Source organism: Triticum urartu, unplaced genomic scaffold (assembly GCF_003073215.2).
Source record: "Triticum urartu cultivar G1812 unplaced genomic scaffold, Tu2.1 TuUngrouped_contig_9723, whole genome shotgun sequence".
NCBI lineage: Eukaryota > Viridiplantae > Streptophyta > Magnoliopsida > Poales > Poaceae > Triticum > Triticum urartu.
In genome coordinates this window covers 1-5593 of record NW_024120796.1, presented here as the reverse complement: position 1 = coordinate 5593, position 5593 = coordinate 1, and the positions used below count along the sequence as shown (strand labels likewise).

At 46.1% G+C, this 5593-nt stretch overlaps 1 long non-coding RNA gene across 3 annotated transcripts; it reads right to left on the bottom strand.

Moving 5' to 3' along the window:
* Positions 1 to 1424: 1424 nt before the first annotated feature.
* LOC125532365 lies at positions 1425 to 5587 on the bottom strand. Of its 3 annotated transcripts, none has more exons than XR_007294046.1 (5): positions 5334 to 5587; positions 4988 to 5088; positions 4089 to 4656; positions 2440 to 2500; positions 1425 to 2028 (listed from the first exon to the last, which is right to left on the bottom strand). It is a non-coding gene; the product is annotated as an uncharacterized LOC125532365 (long non-coding RNA). The 3 variants fall into 3 exon arrangements; XR_007294045.1 differs by having other exon boundaries at positions 1425 to 2013; XR_007294044.1 differs by lacking the exons at positions 1425 to 2028; positions 2440 to 2500 and having other exon boundaries at positions 3893 to 4172; positions 4440 to 4656.
* Positions 5588 to 5593: the final 6 nt, after the last annotated feature.

The following is a 5593-nucleotide window of genomic DNA, read 5'->3' as shown; positions in this document are numbered from 1 at the left end:
ATTTAATGGAGCATCTCCGGGTCGCCGAAGAATCACCGGTGCTGCAATGAAGCATCATGAATGTTGTATTGGAGCATTGCCGGGCCACCGGAGCATCACCGATGCTGCAACGAACCATCACCGGTGTTGTGTTGGAGCATTGTCGGGCTGCAGAAGCATCGTCGGTGCTGCAACGAAGCAACACCGTCGTTGTGTTGGAGCATTGACGGGCCGCCGGGGCATCGCCGGTCTTGTGTTGGAGCATTGCCGGGTCGCCGGTCGCCGTGCTGCAACGAAGCATCACTGGTCTTGTGTTTGAGCATTACCGGGTCCGCCGGAGCACTGCCGTTGTTGTGTTGGAGCATTGATGGGCTGCCGGAGCATCGCCGGTGCTGCAACGAAGCATCATTGGTCTTGTGTGTTGGAGCATTGTCGGCCGCTGGGGCATCATCGGTGCAGCGGTGGAGCTTCACATGTCGACGAGGCGGTGCGAGGGAGCATCGTGTGCGGACGTTGGTGCTACGATGGAGCATCGACGAGCCACCGGAACATTGCCGGGCCACCGGAGCACGCCGTCGCTGCAATGGAGCATGAACTAGCACTGTGATGGAGCATCGCCGAGCCACCGAAGCATGACGACGCTGCCATAGAGCATGAACTGGTGTTGCGATGGAGCATCGACAAGCCATCGGAGCATCACCGGTACAGCAATGGAGCATCACATGTGGACGCCGGTGGTGCAATGGAGCATCGCGCGTGGACGTCGGTGCTACGATGGAGCATCGCGGGCTCTTCAACCACCGTCGCGTTGCAAGCTACAAGGTCAGCACCCGCCACTGGAGATGTCGCCAAGGATCGTTGTCCGGCGTTGCTATGAGCTGGTTGGGCGCGACTGCTCCCCGGAGTAACCCTGGATATTTGCGTTGTAGCATGCTTGGTCATGGCGAGCTCACCGACGTTTTTGCTAGGAGCTGGTCCGGCGTGGTTGCTCGCCGGAGTCACGTGGTTGCTGCGCTTGCGCATGCTCGGATGGAGTTGGAGTGCTTGAGCAACGAAGTAGGCAACGGCTAGACACAGACCGGCATCTGCACCACCACCGCCACGCTTGCGCTCGTAAGCTGACCAAATCAGCTGGTGGCTACGCTGCGTCCATATCACAACGATCCGACGGCCACACACCCGACTGATTTCTAGGGAAAATCAGTCGGTTGACGCCTAGCACGCGCCTAATCCTTTTGTACAGGTAAAGGTAATTGTTTTTTTTTTTGAAACAGGTAAAGGTAACTGTGATTTTGCTTCCATCTGAACTGTTGCAGGATGGGTTTGTGTAAAATTAATGTTCTGGCTTGCCATGCTTTTACTACTAGATAACAAGTAGAGAAAATCAAAACCAAAACATGCATATTGAAGTGAAATGAAGTCTCTGCACAATTCTAGCATGCAGATGATGATCCACGCCCAGCTCTTATCATAACTAGTGGCTGGGGCCCGCCCCAGGCGGGCCTCCTTTGCGTCACTGTGCGCACTAATCTTGTTGCTGCATTTGTCAACGTGCGTATGCAGTGCAAATGAGTACCAACTTTAAAAAATATAATACACGAAATAAAACTACAGAAACATAGTATTCACTAATAGGTGACAACCTTAGAAGGTGGAGGAATGATCACAGAGCACGACAATCGGTTGAAATTAAAGTCTAACATCCTCCAAAAGACGGGCGACCTCCCAAAGAGAGGCAGAGTCGATACACGGATCATATGTATAGGCGATGGCTGTAGTTGACCGTGGTGCACCTAGAGACGATGCACAGTGAGAGACGTGAGACCTTGCCTTGCGCTTGAAGTGGAAGGCACATATGACACCTTCCTGGATGTTTGTGGTTGTGAAACCATGACCAGTTCATCATGATGCTGGCCCACTTGTCAGTTCCAAGCATGAAGCCACTGGCATAACCCTCGGTTCCATCTTCAAGCTTGACTGGGAGGGTATCATGCATCATCTTGGTGGATGTATTTCTTCAAGTTGTCATGTGTACTGCACATGAAAGTACTGTAAGGTAGAGAGAAAAGGATTGAGGGCATGGCAGAAGACAATATCATGTCATGATGAGTAACTACAATGAAAGAGGCCTAACAATGTAGTGATCGAAGGATTGTGTTTACAAATTTCTGACTGAAAACTCTTGAGCAAAGTGTACAACGGGCTGCACTCACCACAAGACTAACCATAACTTCATGGTTACAAGGCATGCCTAGCAAGTAGTAACTTATCAAGTTATTAGTATTTTTCTTCTGTGGTACTTAGAGTCTAAAGCTTGAGCAAACACATTTGATCTACACAGGAAAATGATGGAAGCTTAGGCTGCATTTGTTTAGAGCTTCAAGAAATGCAAGATTCTGTTGTTTTCTGCCAGGAGAAAATTAGATAATAGATAAATCTTGGAGGTGTGCAGTTTATTACCTCGACAACATAGCACACAGAGGCACGACACTTCAACACCTCAGGCAATCAGCGTGATTACCTAACAAGATGAAAAGGCTCAGAATGAATTTCAGGACAACACTGGTCCTGACAAATTAAGTAAAATCTATGCATGGAGGGTGAAAGGAAAATATAATCAGAGGGTGAAAAGAACAATATAATATAATCAGACAATTGCTCGTAACTCAAATATAAGACCTAGATGGATATATTCTGTCCAGAATACTGCTTGTTAAAGAAGAATACGTACACATGAAATAAAATCTAGTGTACGAGCAAGCACGGAATCAATCTATATGCAATATGAGTAACCTGAAAAATAAGATAGATGCAAACACTTGTTCTGACTAATGTAACTGAATAAGCTATGCAACTATATGAGTAACCTGTAAAATAGAATATGTCCTCAAATATTTCAGACCAACTTTCTTATATAGTATAGAAAGTTCATAGGGAAACATTTTAACCAAATATATTTAGGGTCAGTAGGCATCCATACATTAATAGACATAACGAACAAACATTTATGTAGGTGTGGTTATATCAACCTTCCACGTAATTCATGACAAAAGCATATAATCTATTTATCTACATTAGATGACAGAAGTAAGAAACAAATGGAAAGGAAAGACAATCTGCATGGTGTCTCCATCATGAATCTCATTGTCACCCGAAGATTGCTCTTTCTTTATTTTAGACCAGTTTATAGTACATCCACTCCCCACAGCATACTTCGGGCCTGTTCTGAATCTCTCCCACTCCAGATTTCACAAACTGTCAGCTCGGAGCAGCCCCGAACGCTTTACCGCCAGGAAGCTAACTTCACGAAGCAAAGATGGGCCTAGTGTAATTTTAAGAAGCAAGGGAAACCGAGCTCTGCGTTTAGAGGAATCTGGAGTTCGGCTTATTTACGGCGATACTGCCACCGCCTAAGAAAACGATTCGATATGTTCTGTTTCTCGCTCGTACAGTAGGCGCACCAACCCCTCGCACCCCTCTCCCTCGTGTTCTCCCACGTGCTAATGGGCTGCTTTCAGCTGGCCCAAAGTGGCAAGGAACAGGCCTGCAGCCCCCCAGCTGGGCTGCCAACTCAACATGGCGCTGGGAGAAGCGACCGCTGCCGAACGCATTCCAATCGACAGGTGAAGTGAGAAGCCACGCCCAGAAGCTGGATTTGAGAAGTTTGGAGAATCTGGAGGAGATCAGAACACGCCCTTCATTTCCAAATTGGAGAAAACAGTATGGTGCTCTTGGGCTCTTAAATCTTAAGAAAATCTACCAAGATATTTACCCATCCAATAGAATTTTTGACGGAAAATATGCATTCTTATGCAAATTCATTATCATGGCATGGATCACTTAAGCAAAAAGCATAAATGTGGCTAAATTATTTTCGACGCTGAAAGCATATGCAAACTGAAATAGTTTGCAGCTTCTCGATCAATCAATTCTTCTTTTGAAATAAAATGTGTGCCATATATCTGAAGGGACAAATACATAGATTTAGCTTGACAGTTAAAGCTAAGGCACCATTTCTGGGTGTTGCAATGAAAAGCTCGGTCAGATACACCAGGTTGAGAAGTTAGACAATGCATACAAAGTAGGACGATGAGCATGTTGCCACTTACCCAAGACATGAATTTCTTGAGCATGTCTTGCTTTTGCATTTCATCACTTGTTGGCAGACCCATCTAGTTCTGACGTTGGTCAAGCTCTGACAAGAAAAAAAAGTGAGCTAGCTATCGTTTAAGGGCTGAAGAAATTGTAAGACGTTTAGTCCAACAACAAGGTTGTGAACAAAGCTTATCATCATCATCTTCTCCACAGTTTATCTAGTCTCAGGATCCAGATCAGAAAGTTTGCTAATGCATCTTCTAATTACCTGGTACCCTTTGTTCTGACAAACTGAAGACTGTCAAACAATTCCATCTCCAACACACCAAACCAAATCAGAGAATGGATGGGCAACAGAGCCGAACCTCCAAACGCCCACTTTTGGAAGGTTTCGTTAGTGTCCAGGAACTTTGGGGTGCACGCGGGCATGGTCCAAGTTCCCTGTCTCCACTCTCCAGCGCATCTGAGACTGGGCCAAAAAAAATGTCCAGCTCATGCAAACAGAGTGTTGGATGATGGACCCCAACGGTAGCATTAAGGACTTCGCCTGTCGAGTACATTCCCATCTAGTGTTCAACAAACCTACGGTCACGTGGATATCAAGTACTCCCTCCGTTCTAAAATAGATGACTCAACTTTGTAATGAAGTTAGTACAAAGTTGAGTCATCTATTTTGGAACGGAGGGAGTAAAAGGGTAAAATTAGGATGTTGGAAATCCACTAAGATCCACGTCGTGGTGCAAAGGAATTATTGAATGATTATACATGCCTTTATGATCAAGATCCCAACAGCAAAGTGTCCATAAATGACAAAACATGGTGATAAAATAATTCTGTCTTCTGTAAATGCACCCTTCAAAATTCAGAATACAAGCGTGCAAAAACAGTTTGTTAGTTTGTGCAGAAGACAAACCTTCTCTCTTTCCTCAGGTGATGGGTGTACATTATGAGTGCGTCGGCTTCTTGCACTATATCTGCTTCTACTACCTCTATGGCAAAATCAAGGTCATAAACCTGAAAAGAGCATGAGAATATCTTAGTAACTGGAGCACTGAAAATACTCTGAGCTAAGAGAATAAACATCTGAAAAATGTAACAAACAGACACATACATGATATCCATCAGACCATCAATTCAAGTGAGAGGATAGCAATTTCTATGAGGCAATACAGTGTGGCAAATATTAAATCAATCCGGGTGGCGGTGAGATGTGCTAGAAGACAGGGTTCATTCAGGTTCAGCGGAGACAGAAAACATACCTCAGGGATTTGGACCTGCCATGAGGATGTTGGGACTGTGAGCAGAAGCATAAACTTCTCTCACCCTGTGCTACAGAGAAGAGAGGGTCAAGGCCCTGCGATGCGCCTCCTAAACTCGTCGTCTCTCCATCTTCCCCATCGGGCCATCCCCACAGCGCGCGGGCAACCGATCTGGCGGAACCAGCGCCTCTCCTGCTGCTCTGCTCGGCTTCCTCCTGATGGCCGTGGGGAGAGGCTGGGGAGCAGGTATGGTGGAGGTG